Source organism: Lichenostomus cassidix, chromosome 8 (genome assembly GCF_008360975.1).
Source record: "Lichenostomus cassidix isolate B80296 chromosome 8, HeHo_3.0, whole genome shotgun sequence".
Classification (NCBI taxonomy): domain Eukaryota; kingdom Metazoa; phylum Chordata; class Aves; order Passeriformes; family Meliphagidae; genus Lichenostomus; species Lichenostomus cassidix.
The window spans coordinates 2,897,386-2,916,702 of NC_139489.1; the positions used below are offsets into that span (position 1 = coordinate 2,897,386).

The 19,317-nt window shown below is 44.8% G+C and overlaps 1 long non-coding RNA gene across 2 annotated transcripts; it reads left to right on the plus strand.

The window, feature by feature from the left end:
* Positions 1-12,039: 12,039 nt before the first annotated feature.
* On the plus strand, positions 12,040-17,118 carry LOC146433640 (uncharacterized). 2 transcript variants are annotated; one of them, XR_014853605.1, is made up of 3 exons: positions 12,040-12,560; positions 15,373-15,542; positions 16,624-17,118. It is a non-coding gene; the product is annotated as an uncharacterized LOC146433640 (long non-coding RNA). The 2 variants fall into 2 exon arrangements; XR_014853606.1 differs by lacking the exon at positions 12,040-12,560 and adding an exon at positions 12,664-13,229.
* Positions 17,119-19,317: the final 2,199 nt, after the last annotated feature.

Below are 19,317 nucleotides of genomic sequence, written 5' to 3' on the forward strand. Positions count from 1 at the left end.
TCTTTATGCTCATTACCCAACAGGTGAGCTCTGTCCCAGCACGTACTGCCCCGTTTCAGGATGCAGAATTAATTTCTGAGCCCTTGGGGTGAGTGGAGGGGGATGCTGCAGATGCAGACCCCGTTCCCATGGCTCCAGGCATCCCACATCCTGCTCAAGTCCCTGCTAGGGCCTGCAGCTACCAGCATTTTCTGGTGCTGCACTGCCCACCACAGCCTTTGCTCAGTCCTGGGTTATTTATCCTGGTGCAAACTCGGCTGGGACTGGAATCGTTTGAGTTTCAGAGAGGCCAGAAGTGGGGCTGAGGCATTGCTGTTGATTTTTTGTTGCTGGTGTATTAAATATAAGTAGCTCTGGCAGTGAATGCTCTGGTGTAGCACAGCAAGTGGCTGGATGCTGGATAAAAACACAGTCCCTGCTCCTCAGGAAGCGATCTTTCCCCGCAGGGCTGCTTTTTAACTGCTACAAGTCAAAACTTAGTGGGCCTCACAGTGGCAATTTTTTTCCTTAAAAAAAAAAGCAGTTTCCTATGTATTTTTACTGACAAAAGCCTGACGCTTCCTTTATATGCTTTATTTTCTTTCTCCTCTGAAACGATCGTTAGACAAAAGCAGTTTTGCTGCTGGTTAATCAAGAGAGTGATGTGGCCCTGCATTTTAATCCTAAACCAATTAGCAGGATTTGACATCATGCCATTAGACTGCTTGAAACAAAAATCAAGGACAGCGTAATGCAGCTAGAAAAGAACAATAACCATCAGCGCTGCCCTGTCAAAGGGGAAGGAAGAAATTTGGCTGCGTCTGTAATTTCCAAGCAATCCCCCTTCCCTCAAACCTGAGCATTCAAATGAGGGAGCTAAGTAATAATGAGAGGGGGAAATGTTGAATCTCTAATCACATTACCCTAAACTGCACCGGTTTTAAAAGCAGAAATTGCTGCTCCTTAGCCGACACAAATCAGTTGCATTTTGCAGCCCTGAGTTGTGGTTTGTGATTTCTGTGATTTCTGTCTCTCCGTTCTTTGCAGGATGCAGATGCACAGCGAGGGACCCCGCGGGGTGCGCCAGCATCCCTGAGAAACAACTTCCTGGACATGAAAATGTTTGCTCTGTCCAAGCCACCCTAAGATAATTCACGGACAAAGCACCTTTTAGCAGCTGCACTTTTTGCTGGCAGGGATGCACCTTGCGGCTGGTCCCGCGGCGCTGCAGCCCGAGCCGGTGGCCGGCTCTGGAGGTGGCCTGGCAGGCGTTGGCCAAGCCAGGGCTGCTGGCCACGGGCACAAGCAAGCCTGGCGAAGACACACGGTGAGAACAAAACTGCAGGCAGCCCTGGGGTGCAGTATTGGAGGGATGAATGCCTAAAGCGCATCGGGGACTCCGCGCCTTGCTGAGCGCTCGGGGCTGGCAGAGGAGAGCGGAGCAGGAGAGAAACTCAGCGTCTCATAAAGCAGCATATGGATAGAGTACAAATGGATGGGGTTTTATGTCCTGTGCAATATTTTCATTGATATTTATTTTGATTTAATTTGGCTAATGTGCAGCGAAAAAATGAAAGCATGCCATACTCCTCAACATCTGATGGGGAGCTGAATACTTTTTAAAATTAGTATTCCCTCTCAGGCATCGATCTTTAAGGTCTGCCCAGCAACTGTGCTGGAAAATCATGAATTACTCCATGTAAATCACAGGATGACCCTTGGAGCAGCAGATTGTTGTTTTAATCTTGAATTGTTTCTGTTAGTATTTCAGTTTCTAGTCTTTCTGCTTCAGCCTTTTTGTCCATAACTTTAATTTTCTTTTTAATGAAAGTGGAATTTTCCACACTCTCACACCACTTCAAAGAGAGGGGTTTTAAAAAAAATAGTAATAAATGATCTGAGATTTGTTATAAAAGGGTGAAAGATGGCAATGGTCCTTCTCCCTGCTTTGAGAGAGGAGAGGCTGAAGTGGAGCCAGGAGCGACGGTCACAAATTGTAGCGTGAGGTTGGAGACCAGGGTGCAAATCTCTGCCAAAGACTTCCAGGGCGAAGTTGGGCAAGTGACATAAATCTTCCTCTCTCGTAGCTGCCATCTGCAATACGGGACAAAAAGAGCCCATTTCCTCCACAGGGATCTGTGTATAAATGCCTTAAAACTGGCGAGGGGCGGCAGCGATGGCAGAGCCATGTGCAGGCTGGAGAGGGACAAAAAAATAACTCCCCAAAGAGGTTAGCAGCAAATAAATCCTCTGCCTTCCCGCCAAAGCAGCTCTCCCAAAGCTTTGTGGCTCTGAATTTTGTGGGAATACATTTGTGAGAGGAGGTTAGGGTGGGTATGGTGAGCAGGGGCTGGGGGGTACCCAAAACATCACCCCAAACCCCCCTTTGCCCCGCCAAGGCGTCCCCAGGGCTGCTCCTGCTGCAGCACTGGGATTTTAATGTCCTGTTTCCCCTGCCTGCTAATAAAGGAACAAAAACCCTTTTGCCTCCTCAGGGGTGTTGTGAGACAAAGTTGGTAAGTGCTGAAAAGAAACCCAAACCCGAGGAGAAAGCTGGCTTTGTTACTTCGGACACAGACCACTGCAGACCTTGCTCGAATTTTGCTGTAACATCTCTTGAATGAAAACGTGTTCTTCCAAAAAAACCCATCAAACACCTCCTGGCTGGAAATGCCTGCCAGGGGACTGAAAGGAACCGCAGATTATAGATCCTCGGGGCTCTTGTGGCAACAAAATGTTTGTCCCGTGGATTTGAGCTGGATCCAATGAATCCAAAAAGTGCTGGGAGTGACTGTTTAACCCATCCTGTAGGAAAAAAGAAAGTTAAAAAAAAAAAAAAAAAGGCTAAATAAAAAAAAGCAAAACAAGAAACCACAGCGAGAAAACTGCTTTATATTAAAATCATGATAATAATATAATAATAATATTGCGACATCGGACAGGAAAAAGAAAATTCAGAAGGTCAAAGGCTAAACCTCCACCTGAATCTTAAAGTGAACTGGAAAGGAAAAAAAATTTAATTGGGCAGACCTTGTAAACTGGGCTTGGAGCTTAAAAAAAGTCTCCAAGGAAAACAGCAGCACCAAACTCTGAATTTTCAGAGTCAGAGGGGGCATCTCAAGATCACATGCAAAGAGGAAAAGGATTGTATAAAAGATTACTGATCCTGTATTTCTTATACCCTGTATCTCACTGAGCTCTACAAAAGTAAAAACTGTGTTTGCATATTTCAGACTTGTGTTAATATCACAGTGCACATTTTGTGTTCACAGTCTTTGGAGGAAAATAATTTTTATAATGGGAATAATTTTTTAAAAATTTATTCTAAACCAGATAAAATCTAAGAACACCAAAAAAAACCTCTAGAGCAAGACTAGGACAAAATTATCACAAAAGGAAGCAGAAAAAGGAGTGTAGACACAGTCTGGCATAACTGAAGCATTTATTACTGAAAGTAGTTAAAGAAATATCATCTTCAACGAAATGGTGGGTTTCTGCTATATTCCAGGCAAGCAAATATATGAGTCAACATGTGAGATGTGATGCAGAGAAAACATTGCAACTATTTGGTTGTTTTCAGGGGCATATTGTATCTATAAAGACAGAAGTTTTATGCTTGGTTTAAAAGAAATACTTGTCTCTTTGAGATCTTTGGTTTCCTTTGCCTAATTTCTAGATCCAGAGAGCAATTTTTTAAAATTGTTCTACTATATTTTATTTTCAGCTACAAAGTCAGCCTCCGTGGGCTTGCATTAATTTGTTGTGCATCCATCTCAATTGAAGCTGATCCATTTCGATCTTGGCAGCACATTGATAGTAAACAGGAACCAAACACCATTTGGCAAATTCCAATCCACCAGCAAAACCAGGGAGAAAGCAGAAAACCTGGGACCATCTCCTGGAATCAGTTCCTGGGCTGCAGGTCAGTCTTTGTATGTATATGATTTTATTATATTTTTTATAGCCAAGCAGTTATCATCGTAATTGTATTTGTAATTTCAAAGGTACATTATCATACTAATGGATGATGAGCACTCAACAGTCACGAGTAATATTAATTAAAGAAGTTCTCCTGTCCTAGCAGGGACAGTGTTCCCTAATCCCCATTATGAAAATTGGTTAAAACCAAGAGAATATTTCCTTTATAGTTTCAGCTCTTCAGAAAGTCTTTGATATCCTAAGCCAAAGCAACTATGCATCAGGAACAGAGAGATGTACTTTGGTCCCTCATGCCAGCTTTTTACTTATGTCTGCCATTTAATTTCCCCTGTAATATGGGGGGAAGTCTTAGCCAACATCTTCATTTTCATTCATTAATGAAATCATGGTAATATCCCACTTTGCACTTAGCTGTCTCCCAGGCACTTTGGAGGTGTCTGTCACCACGGTATGTATATATAGAGAGAGCCCTCTGCCCAAAAATGACCAGTCAGTGAAGTTTCTCAATATAAAAAAGGTCAAAGTACTACAGGACTCTATTATTATCACTTAAAACTCCATGAAGCATTAAAATCATGAGTGTGGGAAAGCTGGAAAACACATCTTGATATCACCGTGGCTGTCGGTGGGTTCTGCTCTCCCTCTCTGCCCCATGCTTAGCAGTCGTGCTTCTCACTCAAACTTCCTTTTTTTTCCTGAAATAAAAGGTCACTTTGTGCCATGCCAAAAGATGCTCTGCTCATCCACTGTTCTGCTGTCCCTCTCAGCCTTAATCTGCATAGGTAAACTGCATCCCTAAATAATTTGAAAAGCAATAAAGCAAGCACATGCAAAAATTACCGCAGCGTCTACGTTCTTGAAGAGGGGGGAAAAATGTCCTGAAAAGCTCTCTTTATTAATATGAGATGGCAAATATTTTTTGCTGTTTATTAAATCATATGAAAGGTTAATTATGGTTAGCGACTGTGGGTAGAAAACAATTCTTGGAAGATGCTTTTGTAACAACAGGTCGGCAGTATGCAGAAGCCATCTGCTTCCTGCAAATGTTAAGGTACAATCTCAAACTTGTGAGGTTAAAAATTACAGATTGCAGAGTAGTTTGGTAGAAGGAAAATCCATGTTGTGTTGATGTAAAGTTGCTCAGTCTCCTTGACACACAGCCTGGAAGGAATGCCAAGTTCCCTAAAGGACGATGTTTGGCTGGAGAGGACCCTCGCTCGGGGTATTCTGTGCTCACACTGGCTGTCTACACAGCTAATTAAGTCATTTTTGTGCTGCAATTCATCTTTTTTAATACAAGAATTGGTTTCAAATCCAGACCCATGAAGAGGAGTGGATTGTGGCTATAATATGCTGCTTTCAAGTGGGGAATTCAGCTCCTTCCATGAAGGAGAATGAATAAAATCATTATCAAAGTGACACGCTCCTGAAACTTGTTGCTTCAATCCACAATGTGGGGGTTTCACCATGACTGCAAACTCTTCATGGCCAGGACTATCTGTTAAGCAAAGAAGAATTATCACCTTCATTTTATACACAGTGAGCTGGGCAAAAAGATAGGAAGTGATTTGTCTGTGAGCACTCAGGGAATGGAATTGAACCCAGACTTTTCAGATCACAACAAAGTGCCTTAACCACAAAACCATTCTTCCTCTCTGTGGGTCAGCTACTGTGACTTCAGCATTTGGGCTGGGCATTTAGACATGTTTATCTTTTTCCAAGGATCAAATTTAATTCTTCTGTGGAAAACATCACCACTTTATCCTTCCCCTCTGTGAATAACATTGCCCAACTTTACCTGCTCCCCACCAAGGAAAGACAAATTGAACCACCTGTAAGAGAAGGGATGTGGAGCTGCTCCTTCAGTTTTCAGCCAAATAGGGAGAAATTATTTTGGGTTTTTTTCAGATGCTCTGAAGTGATGTCATGCAACCTTCAGCCCCTTTCCTTCTCCCCTAACTGGCTTACCACCTCTCCCCACACTCCTCTGTAGGAGCTAAATTCCAGCTGGCTGCTGTGTAAAAAGGCTTATTTAGGAAAAATGTCTTCTCTGAAAGTGTGGTCAGGCATTGGAACAGGCTGCTCAGGGAAGTGATGGAATCACCATCCCTGGAAGTGTTCAAAAGGTGTGTGGATGTGGTACTTGGGGACGTGGTTTGGTGCCAAACACTGATAATCTCAGAGGCCACTACCAACCTATAGGACTCTGTGATTTTCAAGCACTGCCAGCAATGAGACACTGAGTTGTTTACTGAGCAATAAAATAATCTGGGGTCTTGTTTCCTGTTCTCTACCCCAAAAAATTTTGTCAAGGCTATGTATGTCTGCAGGCGTTTCTCCAACACTGCCGTTTTTAACAGAGACTTTCCAGCTAGATGACTAAGTTTTTTAAGCATCCTGTGAAGTGGTTTTATCTCCTCCCTTTGCTGCTGCCTCCTTGCCTGTGAAACCCTGAGCACAGGGCTGCTGCTGGGCTGCAGGTGATAGCATCTTCTATTTCTGGGCTGAAACCACTGATGGGGAAGAAGGAACAAGCTCTATTCATCTCCCTGACATTTTGTCAACAGACCTGGACCTTTCCTTCTCTTCTTCTTACTCTGATCTCTTCAATGAAACTGAAGATCATTATGGGTAATACCAGTAACACTTTCCTGGAGTGCCCTGCAGGAGTTGGCTGCATGTGAGGGACTGAAACACAGAGAAATTAGGGATGAGATGTTTCAATCCCACCAAAGGGATTTGGATGCCCAGCATCCATTAAAATGAATAACAATTCCTGTCCTGCCCTAAATGGCCAGAGCCCAAATTGCTCCACGAGATGGAAACCATCTTGGTTAATGCATGGACACTTAAGCTCTCAGCATCTGACTTCACTTATATTTTATTTCCAGCAAACTTGGTTGATGATGTCCAATGAAACACTTTCATACCCAAAACCCTCTCCCCAGTAGCTCATCGGGCTGTCACTGCCAGCTCCACTATCAGGGGAAGGTGATGAAGGTACCTAATTTGTTTGCAAGTTGGAGAGTGATGTAAAAGGTTCCTCGTCCATCACGATAAAGGCTTTCAGAAAAAACCCAGACAAATGTTCTTCCTCTCGTTTCGCCCGTGCTCAGTGAGGACATTTCAAACAGAGGGAAAGTTCAGCACAGCCATATGTACAGAGGGATGCACACAAATCACAGCTGCTGCTAATTGGATCCAGAGATCTAATTGGTCCCTCATGGTGGCACCCTGGGCTGCTCCTGCCTCCCCTGGCCTGCCAAGGGGCTGAGCCACTCAGCATCAGGTCGCTCGCTAAGCAGAGCAGGCATCCAAAGCCTTGCCCAAGCTGAGGGGCAGATGAAGATGTAAAATAATATATAATAATATAAAATAGCATAAAATAACAGCAGATAACTCCAGGTGCTTACTGCAAGGCTAATGCCCCATCCAGAAAGCATCCCTCCACCAAAGCGTTGAGAAAGAACACTAAAATTGCCAGAAATAGGATGTTTGCCACATGCCCTTCCTGCCCTAAGTGCAAAGCAACCTGCCTCTCTGTGTTAGGGACTATTGGTCTATTTGAACCCTTTTTAGGATCACTATCATACCACCCAACTCCACACATGAGCCCAACCATGAACTCTGGACTTGGATGCTCCCAAGGCAGATGGAACAAAATCCTGGGGAAGTGGGGAGGAAGCATCCAAAGTTTGGTCTCAGGTCCATTTTAGTCCTGGAAAAGGCTCTGACTCTTCTTTTATTATGCAAACCTCCTCAGCCAATCCTGATTTTAATAAAGTTGATTAATGATTGCGCTGTGGACAAGGACAGTTATTCCCTGACTTATGCTACGCCGTTTATGGAAGCTGTATCCTTAAATGAATTACTGCAGGGATCATTAAATTTTGACTTAAATTGGACATAGTAAGCTCATTTGAAAAAATAAAAAGCTTAGCAAGTTATATATAAACTAGAGGAAAAATGAATCTCCTCAAGCTGTCTCCCATCTCCTTCTCAAGCAGGAACCTAAAGGGCAGATTTGCAAAGGGAAGTTTTAATTTGCAGGGCAAATTTTCATGAGGGCACTTTGAAGCTGCATTTGTGCAAGTCCTAATTGAATTATGGGCTCAAAATCTGGACCTTTATCCTCATTCAGTTTAACAGGTCCCCAGATCTGGGGTTGGCAGTAGAAATATTGCTGCCCTGGAGAAAGAAGGTGAAAACTGCCACCCTCTCCCTGTGTGGATCCAAAGAGCTTGGTGGGAAGTTGGTGCTGCTCCAATGCCCTGCCCTGTGGCAGCTGGGGGTACAGAGACCCAGAGAAGAAGCACACATTTTTTTTAATGGATTTACCTAAAAAAGTGACATGAAAAACCAAAAATAACCTGTTTAAGGGCTTTAGGATTTGAGTACTCATTCGCTGAGTGTTTTTAGAGGGAGGATGGAGACATTGGACATAGATTTTGTTTTCTGCCTTGCAGGCATTTGAAAAGAGTTTGATTTTTGTTGATTTGTTGATTCCCCTTGTATAAAACTGCCAACATTACTCCTTGGTGCTGGGATTAATCACAGGAGTGACCACGGGGCCTTGTGAGGATGGTCAGAGAGTGGCACAGGTTTCTTAGAGAAGCTGTGGCTGCTTCTGGATCCCTGGAAGAGTCCAAGACCAGGCTGGACAGGGCTTGGAGCAGCCCGGGATAGTGGAAGGTGTCCCTGGCCATGGCAGGGGTTGGAATGGAATGGGCTTTAAGGTCCCCTCCAACCCAAACCATTAGATGAATATTCATTAATTAAATAAAAAGGTCTGCACCTTTTCCTGTGGATATGTTTCCAGTACAGGGGAAAGACCATCAGAACAATAAGGTAATAAAATAGGGGAGGTTAAAGTAGCAATATTCAGACCCTTGTTAATATCCAGATTGCACCCCAAGTCACATTTATTCATCTCACCTTCCAAATCCCAGCCACACCATCCTGGGGGAAAGGCTGAGCTCAGAGGGTGGAGGGATTGCTACTACCTGCTCCCCATTTTCCATGCCTCTGTGTTTTAATTACAAACCTTAATTAATTTTTCATTTTGTTTCAAAATTTCCTTCAGTGGGGTGATCAATGATGGACATATCTCTTGGGAAATGGAGTTAGGGAAAGCAAAGATACTCTTTTTAATGACTCTTATGCAGCAAACTCTAAAAGGCTGCAGTTTCCTGCCCCTTCGTGCTGACTTGCTTGGTCATAGCAGAATGAAGTTTCTGCTCTAACAGATTTCAAGGCATATACTAATGTTTAAAAAAAAAAACAAAACGGAGGAAAAAAAAGGAGGAAAACTGGGCTATGCTTCAGATATTTGATAATCTTATAAATACAGAACCAGTATATGCGCTGCTCAAAAGAAAGATGGAAAATAATGTCAAATTTCAACACCTCCCTGCTTTTTATTCTCTGGCAGAGGGCTCAGCATGCAGGGGGTTCAGCCCTTTCCCAGTAACACAAAACTGCTTTTCCTCTGGATGGAAATTTCTATTCCATCGCCATCTCGTGGTTCCCTGCAAAAACTGCTGGCTCTGCAGAACCTCTCCTGACATTGCCAGTGCTGAATTGCACGATGGCACCTTTAAAATGCAACATCCCCGCACATGAGACACACGGGGGACCTCAACTGATATTGTGCAGCTGAGCCTGAAAGGGGGAAGCTGGGAGGGGGAAATGGAGACTTCAATTCCAGCATTCATGAACTCAGCACAGCCTTTCCAGTCACTCACTGCCCTGTGTTACATGGAGATCATTGCCCAGTGGATTTGGGGGTTTTTTGGTGGTTTGAGATGGATCCTAATCCATGAGAAGGACCAGGAGGAAACTCTCCTCTAAATGATGAAAGACACCAAAGCTGTTATTTGGAGTGAAATAGCGGGCTGCTTATCACAGAAAGTTTGGTTTGGAAGGGACTGTCAAAGGTCATCTGACCCAGCCCTTCTGCCATGAACAGGGACATTTTCAACCAGACCTGGCTGCTTAAAGCCTCTTCCAACCTGACCTTAAATGTTTCTCGGGGTGGGGTATATCATGTCTATGAAATCCTTTTTTTTTTCTAAAACTTCATTGCTTTTCAAAACATTTTGCTTCTTGATCAGTTTGAGCTGCACTGAAATGATGAAGGACAAACCCCAGATTTATGATGGTTTTTATATTGTTACCGTGGCACTGGCACTGGTTTGGGAATGTCACTTGCTTCAACTTACCCTTCTGTTTCTCTTTACACAATGTAGGTTTTTTGAAGACTACAATGATGTTCAGCCCTAAGGACTTGCCTTGCACCTAGAGTTCATAAAAGTCCAGCAAAATCTGAGCTCTCCAGTTCATTTCAAGGTGTCCCAGCAGTGTTCATCCCCAGGTTGAAGAACCTCCAGGCCCTAAATCAGCTCGGTGAGACAGGGCTGTGCAAGAGCCCCTGTGCAGAAATGGGAATTGCTGTGATTGTGGGGCTGTGATTGCAGGGAGGGAGGAGGATGAAGGTAGACCTGCAGAAATTGTGCTCAATCTGATAAATCTCAACACCAAGCATGCTGGCAGCAGCTCTCCAGTCCAGCCCACTCTGTTTCTCTGTTGTCAAAATTCCCTCACCTTGATTTTATCCTGCTGGAAAAGGAGTCTTTGCAGGAGGCTGTGTGCCCCTGGTTTTCCTCAGCAAGGCAAGGAGAGGGGGAATGTTGAAACTCAGCCGGTGGTTGGGAAATTGCCCCCCTCTAATACAAGCCAGACCTGTGGAAACCCTCCAGGTCTCAAAATCCCTCATCGGCCCAAGCAGGACTTTGATGAAGAAAAGCAGAATAAAAGTGAACAGGAAGAAAGCAAGTTTAAATAAGCCCAAACAAGTAACAGCAGACTTTGAAAAAGCAAAGTGAGCAGCTGTGGGCAGCCCCAGCTGTTTCAGTGCCCCAGAAAAAAGCCAAGAAACCATGGAAAATGCCCTGTTGTGGTGAATGGCACAGGCATCCCCAGGTCTCTCCACAGCCATGCATGTGGACATGAGCACCATGGGCAAGGGAGGACAATGAGTCAACCTGTGAGCAGTCTTGCCAGTGAAGAGTTCTAGTGAAGTCAGTGTTTTGCTCAGCTTTGGTGGTTTTGATGGCAGATTTCCCCTTTTCCTGGGAAAAATCCCCCTGAAGACATTGGCTGGTGGATTCCCACTTCACATCTGCAGGGCGTATCAGCTCTGCTGCCCCATCTTCATCCCTTCTGGGTCTCCTTCACACCCCCAGGAGCAAAACACACAGTCCTGCCCACCTTGTCTCCCCTCACCTTGTTAAAACACAGAGTTTTCCTTCTTTTCCAGCATAGTGCCACAGCCTTTGTGCTGCTTCTTTCCAGCCTGAGAAACATCAAGAACAAAGCACTGCAGAGGTCATTTGGGCAGTGTACTGAAAGGGACATTGCAGCCACATTTGGGACCTACTTTTAGGGCAGAGCAAAGGCTGTTGCAGGACCTGAAGAGGAAAGAGCAGTGGTTGGCACACAGAACCTCTGGAAGTATCTAATCTATATTATAATCAGGTATTTTAAAGTATTTACAGGAGGTTGTTCCCAGTTTACTTTTCACTCCACCATGAAGTAAATGAGTATAGAAACAAATGAGAAGCTTGTTCATCTGGACCTTGATGAAATGAATGGCTTCCTTTATACCACTTGCCTCTCAGAAATGTTGAGATTTAATTAATCCCTGCCTGGAAATAATGTACTGTATTGCCCTAATCTCTAATGCAGGATATCAGTGCTAATGCTCAGCATAAAGAATGAGGTTTATTGAATGTACAGCTGGAAACTCAACCATGACCCCACCAGTCCATTCTCTGAGCCATTCACTGAGCAGCCTCAGCACCAGTGCTGGGGGAGAGGAATCATTTGCTGATGGTTAAATTTGGGACTGTTTTACTGTGCTGAAGCTTTGCTACAAGCCAAAAGAGTGGCCCAGCAGTGTGACTCCTAGCTTCTCCACCCTCCATTTCACTCCTGGCCATGGAGCCAGTCCAGCTCCTGGTGCCTCATTACCAAAGCCGTCCAAGGAGGACAATTCTCTCCAGGCATTGATGAGCAACAGATCCATGTATTTAAATTTAGCCTTACCAGAAAACCTGCAGAGAAAACTCCAGGTGCTGGCTCCTCACTCCCAGCCCCTCCCTGGGAGGTAGGTGCCCATGTCAAGGTGATGAGCAGTTTGGAGGGGACTGAGGCAGCTCCTGGTGGGAGTGCTGGAGCAGGGTGGTCAGCATGGGAGTGCTCAGCCAGCTTTGCACTGCAAGAGGATCTCCTCCTTTTTCAGAGCAATCAGCTGGCCTGTGTCTCTTGGGTCACTTTGAATATTCCTGAGCACCCCCAGCACCCCTGAGCTCTGCTGCCAGCTCTCCCTTGGCTCTCACACACAGAGGAATGCCAAGCTCTGCCCTGGCCCCATCTGCTCTGCTCTTCATCCACACCTCCTGGAAACCACTCTTCCTCCTCACTCTTTGCCCTAGGCTATATATAAAGGGCTAATCCCAAAGCTGGGCCTACAAAGACCTTAGCTGCTGGCTTCAGCATGGATTTTTTAACAAATGATTAAATAACCAGAGGAGAACATCACAGTCTCATCACTGTCTCATCACTGGGACACTCCAAATTCTGTAAGTGAGTCTGCATGTGATTTCTTCCCCCAGGAGGATGCAAACTCTGAGGAGCTGGGACAGGTTGTTCCTTCCAGTGTCCTTTGACAAGTTTTATCTTCATTTGCATTTTCATAGGTGAGGTGAGAAACACTGGTTGGGTTTTGAATGAAAACTATGGCAGCTTCAGCACAGAATATCCAGAGACGTGCTCTGGGTTGTCATGTGCAGAATCCAACTGGAGAGGATCAAAGGAAAAGGGTCTATTTTTGGTTTTGCATCTAGTAATTACTCTGAACAAATGAGCAATGCATCTGAGAAGTAATCAGCAATCTTTTTTCAGGTTTCCATCTGGTAAAATTCTTGTAGGTGCTGTAACTTCAGAATAATTTCAAGCCTGTACTTCCCACTGAAAACTCTGCAGTTGGAGTCAACCAGTGAGTGGAAGAACACAGATTTGCTGTTTTGTCACCCATGTCCATTCAGAAAACTACTAAAGCAACACTCCTCGGGGCTGTGAACACCTACACCCAGTAGTGCTGGATGCAGTGAGTTCTGGAGTTCTAGAATATCCTGACTGGAAGGGACTCACAGCATTCCAGGAGTCCAACTCCTGGGAAAGTAAAAAGGAAAGACAGAGTGAAGGACAACTGGAAGAGCAGAAGAAGGAATGAAGGAATGAATAAAAAGGTAGGGGGGAAAAAAGGAAGAAAAAAAGTTAAAGGGGTCCAACTCAATGAGATGTTTCCCTTTTATAACCAGTGAAGTTACACCAGGGGGAGAGTTCCCTTTGCCTATAAACCCTGTCCTGCAGTGACAATAGAACAGCCCAGGGGGAAATGAGAAGAGTTGTGAGGATGTAGGAGAGGATGAAGGAGTCAGAGTTACACTCTGGACTTACTACAGTTTGAGTCCTACATGAAGGTTGGAGTTTTGCCATATTACAGAGTGTAACAGGACTTAAAGACTGAAAATCCAACCACTTCTTCATGTTGGATGAATTAGCACAGATTTGCAGGCTGGTTCCTTGGGAGGCCAGTGGTGATTCTGGGGTGAATTTCCCAGCTTTCTGTGAAACTGAGGTTTCACATCATTCATGAGCAAGTTCTACCCACTGAAATGGGGTGTCACAGACCTGTGGAAAGGAGTGGGAGCAGGACAGGAGACTTTGGGGATGTTTCTTTTTAGACACTGGTTGTTGCAGAGTATTCTGTGCAATTCTGAATTTAGGCTTGTTTTTTGATGAAAGCAATTGGCTGGCAAGATTGCTGTAAGTATTCCCAGTAGACTTGTGTTGGGGAAAAAAGATTCCTTTTCTTAATGGAAAATTTTGACTTTATAACTCAAAACTTGAAAATTTTAGCTGAAAAACTGTGAGAGCCTTCCCCTGTGTGACTTCGTGTTTTCCAACAAAAATAAAATAGCAGAGATGGAAGCAGAAAGTTTCTGTTTTCAATCAGAAGGAAATTTTCCTTTCCTACTAGTTCAAATAGCTTGTAGCCTCTCATCTAGCCTCTCTGCCAGTCTCCAGCTTCCCTGTTGCTCATGGATCAGTGTTTTCCAGGAGCCAGAGGAAGTTTTGCAGAGCTGAGAAAGGTCTCTGCTTGGCCACAGCTCTTCCTGAGCATGGACAATGTTACTGGAGCATTTGCAGTCACATTGCCAGGAGTCTCCTGGACACTGATGGAGACAAGACACCTGCAGCTGTTGAAAAATAAAAATCTGTTTCCAGGCTGTGATCAGCAACAATCTGCTTTCCAATGAGAAGGTGGTTTTTAGGTTGAGAAACACAGAATTATAAACTGTTTAACCCTCTGTTGTTGAAAGGTTTGAGCAGCAGGAGGGGTGAGGTGATGGCAGAACTCAGCTCACCATGGACACCTTCCAGAGATTTGTCCTTTACCCTTAATGGAACATTTGCATTTGGGGTTTGGGGTTGGAAACAGGGACTGAGTGAGGAAAGCTCACCCTGACTTCAGAGCAGAACTCATGGATTTGGTGGGGATGCTAAAGGAGTCCCCAGATGTCACCTCCACCTCCTGGCAGTGCCACAGCCACTGTGTGTGGTGTCACCATGGGCAAAGCACCTGCAGTGACCTTCAGAGAGAGAGCTGCATTAGCTGGGGATAAACTGTTCCCCACATATCCCATCTCTGGCGAAAGCCTGGCCTGTTAAATTAAACCCATTTTGTTAAGGGTTTTAAATGCTGCTTGCCCATATGCAGAATTATGTCTTTAAAGATTAAAAAATCCAATATAAACAAAATAAATCCAGGGAGCTGAATGCATGAATCATTATTTTAGTACATATTGTCCATTCTAATCTGCAGTCCAATTGTGAAGTCATTCAAAATGCTGCTTCTCAGTAATTAGCAGGAATCTAACTCCGAGCCAATTTCTGATTAAATGTGCTTAAAATCAATAAAACATCATGAGTGATTAGAGTCACGTGTGATTAGCCCTGTCGAACAAAGCAGAATAAGTTATGGCCTCACTTTAACTTGTCAAAAAACAGAACTGGGGGTGGGAATGAGGAGGAACAGCTGATATTTCTATAAAGGGTTTTTCCAGTTCTCTGCCTCTCTCTTCACTCCTTTAGAAAAGTGAAAGGATTGGTTTGTTGTCTGAAAATTACAGGCTGAAGGGGAAAGTTTGGGGTGGCTTTGGCTTCTCTCATGGGTTTGTTTAAGGATATGCTGGGAATGTTTTTTTAATCCTGCATCACAGCTACGAAGGGTTCCCTGCTCCTCCCGGCCTCACCTGTTCCCCAGCTCAGTCCTGACTATTTGCAGAAGGAAATGGCTGTATGATTCTATTTATTTTTGTTTTCTAGAAGGAGAACAAAGATCTCTGTCCCTATGAAAGGGAGCCATGCAGTGACATATCCCCAGTCAGTAATGAAAATAAAGACCAACAGCTCAAGACCAGGTGTTGATGGAAAAGCATTCGAGGGTAAAGCTGCTGCTGAGATGGTTTCTCTCCATCCTGCTGCCATCAATCCAGGTGACTCACAACTCTCCCACCCCGGGGTCTCTTGGGCAAAAACCATCTCCTCCATCAGTCTGGGGTCCAGCACGGGGTGCTGCTGATGGAAAGTGGCTTTTTAGGCAGACAGCTTTTGGCAGGATGTGCCCCATGCCAGCAGCTCAGGCTGGGGGTGGAGGGAGACGGCTGAGATCTCACGTGGGGGCTGCGTGGGGTGGCAGAGCTGCTCTGGAGCTCGGCAGGGCTTGCCAGCAAAGCTTCCCTTGACGTCAGGAGATGGAGAACAACACTCATTTATAGCTACAGCTTGTTCCCTCACAGCTGTGTGGCTGCATCCCCACCGGCTGGACCCTCAGAGGAAACCCAGCTCTGTGCTGCCTCTGGATCAAACCCTAACAGTGATGCTGCTGGGGCTGCTCTCTTCCTGTCTCAGGCAGCATGACAAAACCCACATCCACACTGTGCTCATGGTGCTGGGTGCTGAGGAGAGGCTTGGGAAGCATCGTCCCAAGTGTGTTTCTGCTGGCAGACTTGGTGTTTAATTGTCTTGTTTTGTGGCCTATTTAAGAGGACATTGTTTGTTTTTTTCAAAAGTACATCCACATGCTTGTTTCCTGCTCTTGGCAAGGTTCTGGTTTTCCACCAGTGAGGCTGAGGAACTTTTGGAAAATTATTACTATTATTATTATTATTATTATTTTCTATTCCCATTTGCCTATCCCTTGGGACAAGGGCTTGTGACTCCATGTCACATGTGGGAGATGCAATGAGCCATCAGGGAAGGCCTGGGGAAAGGACCTACAGGTTCAGGGAATCTTCTTAGAGGAGTCTGCTTGGGCAGCCCCACCATCCCAAACACCACCACGAGCTCTGGGTTGGTGTGTCTTCACACCATTTCCTTCAAAGGAAATGGTCTTGGAAGCCTCCAGGTGAAATGAAAATGCAAAGAAAGTTCATTAAATCATGACTTGAGTTAAAATTAGCACTACAGGGTCAGGAAGGGTAGGTTGTGCATCATAATGTGCTGGTGGTGGGTCAGCACTGCCAACATGTGACAGTGCACCTGGTTCACCCTATATAAATTTCCTCTCTTTTACAGGTTTTCTAACTGCTTTTCTTGCAAGCTGCTGGTCTTTAATGGCAAAACCAGTGCTGAAACAGAGGAGCAAATCCTCAGCAGATGTCCATGGCAGGAGCTGGGTTGCCCCCAAATCACAGCAGCTGAGTCCCAGGGTCTGCTGTGCTCCAAGAGATAAATCACCCTGTGCTGACCTCCTGGATCCAACCTCAGTGTGGGACCATCTGTGCTCATCCCTGGTGCCCACAGTGTGTGGGGAGATCTGCTGGAGGTGATCAGAGTCAGGACCATCCAACACTGGGTGCTGAACGAAATCCAGGGCTGAACGTGGGAATTACATAAATCAGCTAATTATTCCTCTCCCTGAGCCCCCTGTGCATAGTTTGCTGCCTGAGCTGGGGTTTTTTGCTTTTCTCCAAAGCAGCTGGAGATGGGATGTTGAACACGGTGTGTTATTGCTCCTAATGGTATTAAAGAAAAACATCTCAAGTGCTGGTTGGCATGTTTTGATTGTATGTGAGGGTAAAATGAGTGCCAGATTTGGAGCAGGGAAGACTTTTTTCTCCAGATCAGATTAGCAGGAGTTGTTGGGGGAGTGAAGTAGAGAAGTGAGGGGCTGGGGGAGCACTAGAATCTCTCTCTTGGAGTTAATTTGGCATTTTCACTGAAGCACTCCCCGCTACAGAAGACCAGAGCCCTTGGTGGTTCCTTTTCTCTCATTCTTTGGCGTTACTATTTGTGGCTTTATTTATTTGTACTAAAAGTCTCAAGCTCGTTATGGCATTTTTGCAAGTGTTTCTGTGGCTTGTGTTGAGTGAGTGTGTGCAGAGCAGTTGTTCCCTGGACTTTTGGATTAATGTTTGTCATATGATTGCCTGTGATTTCATGACCTCTGTGGCTGAAGTGAGCCCTGTGGGGATTTTTATGTATGTGCAATTTAGCTTTTAATTAAGGCCTTGTTATCCAGGGAGTTGCAGCTTGGTTGGCTCTCATGCCCCAAGGTTCTCCTGGCTTGATACTGAAGTAAGGTAGCCCATATTTGGAAATATTCAGCTCATTTCTCTTGTTTCAGTTTTCCAAGCTGTTTGAATTAATCTTCAGTCTTCTCTTCCAATGTTTACTGAAGAACAGCAGTTTTTTTTAACACTCACTTGTATCACACAGTGTGATCAGCCCAGCTCAGACAATGTGCATTCATGCTGGGGTCTGTTGCTCATTTAGCAGTCTACAAACTACTAATGAAGTGCAGATGCATTGGGGAAGATCCTCCCTCCGTGGATGAACCCTGCATTGGGGTGTGCTGAGGAGCTGTGGTGTGCAAATCTCAGAAGCCACTTGCAGGCTTTGTAGAGAGAGTAGTTTTACTTTTATTTATATTCCCATGGACTCCTCTTTTTCTTTGCTACATGGCTCATCAGGTCTCTGTGTTTAACTCTTAAAATATTTATTATACTTGGGCATAAAATCTGTCTTTTTGCAGGACCATGGGTGGTTTCTGTTGGCACAGGTTTTGGGTGCTCAGGCTGCCTCGTGTGCACAGAATCCATTTCCAGAGTGGACTTCCTCTGCATGCACTATCTCCCTCAGCTGTCTCTAGGATACCCAAAGAATTTGGGAGCTTTGACAGACACCTGGCTGCAGATTAATTCCAGATGACCAGAGCAGAGAGGTACCAGACCCTTTCCCTCTTCCTCCTGCTGCTCCCCAAAGCAGGAATTTACTTGACAGCAAGTTCCCAAGATGCCACCACACTCAGCTTTATTACTAAAGTAACCTAGATATTACTATTAGCACTTTTTCACACATCTGTGTTGGGGTCATTTAGCATAAGGGCAACTCAAGCTGGATTTTGTGGCTGTGGTTCAGTATGTAATTCTGGATAATCACATGCCATCTCTATGAAGAAGTAGTCGAGGTGCCTCACACATCTGAATTTCTGTCCTAGGCCAATTTTTGACAACTAGAATGTGTTGAGATATTTGTAGCCAATGTTTTTATTGATAAAATGCACGTTTGTAAAATCAGGATCAAGTTCTGAGCTCGGATTTGGTGCGTATTTCAATTTCCTTCTATGTTAGGTGGGTTCCAGCATCTCCATCCCGACCCAGTTTTAATGGTTTAGCATCTCATTCTTAGAGAGAGCTTTAACTGGCACCTGTGACTGAAAACTGTTGATTTCAGCCTCTTATTTTCCCGTGAGCTCAGTGGAGAGGTGTTGACCTGGGTGCTGCACTAATCTAATAATCTTTAGAAATCGTTCTGGGGTGTTTAATATTCGCACTGAGGCCAAACTCCGAGTTCAGTCAGTCGTAATCATCACACTGGAGCACGGTCAAGATGCAAAGTTTGGCCTGGACCCTGTGGCCATCTGGTTGCAGGGAAACCAGCTGCCTCTCGAGCTAAAAATGCCCTTCATCCATCATGATAAATCCCCTTTTCTACCAACAAACCTTCACTCTGTAGCTTGATTCCCTGTGTGTAAATGGCTACTACACTCTTTAAATAGAGTTGCTGATGGTATTTTAGGTTTCATGTGGCCTCTTGGAGAAAATTCCCACCAGATACACTGGCAGTGAGTGAGGGTGGATCTGCCAGACCTTGCAGAAATCCATGACCAGGTAGATGAACCATGGTGGAGTCACCTGGGAAGGCAGGTGTTGTGAATCACTGGAGCCAAGGGGTGTAGAAAGGCACCTGGGAAGGGACAGGATTCTC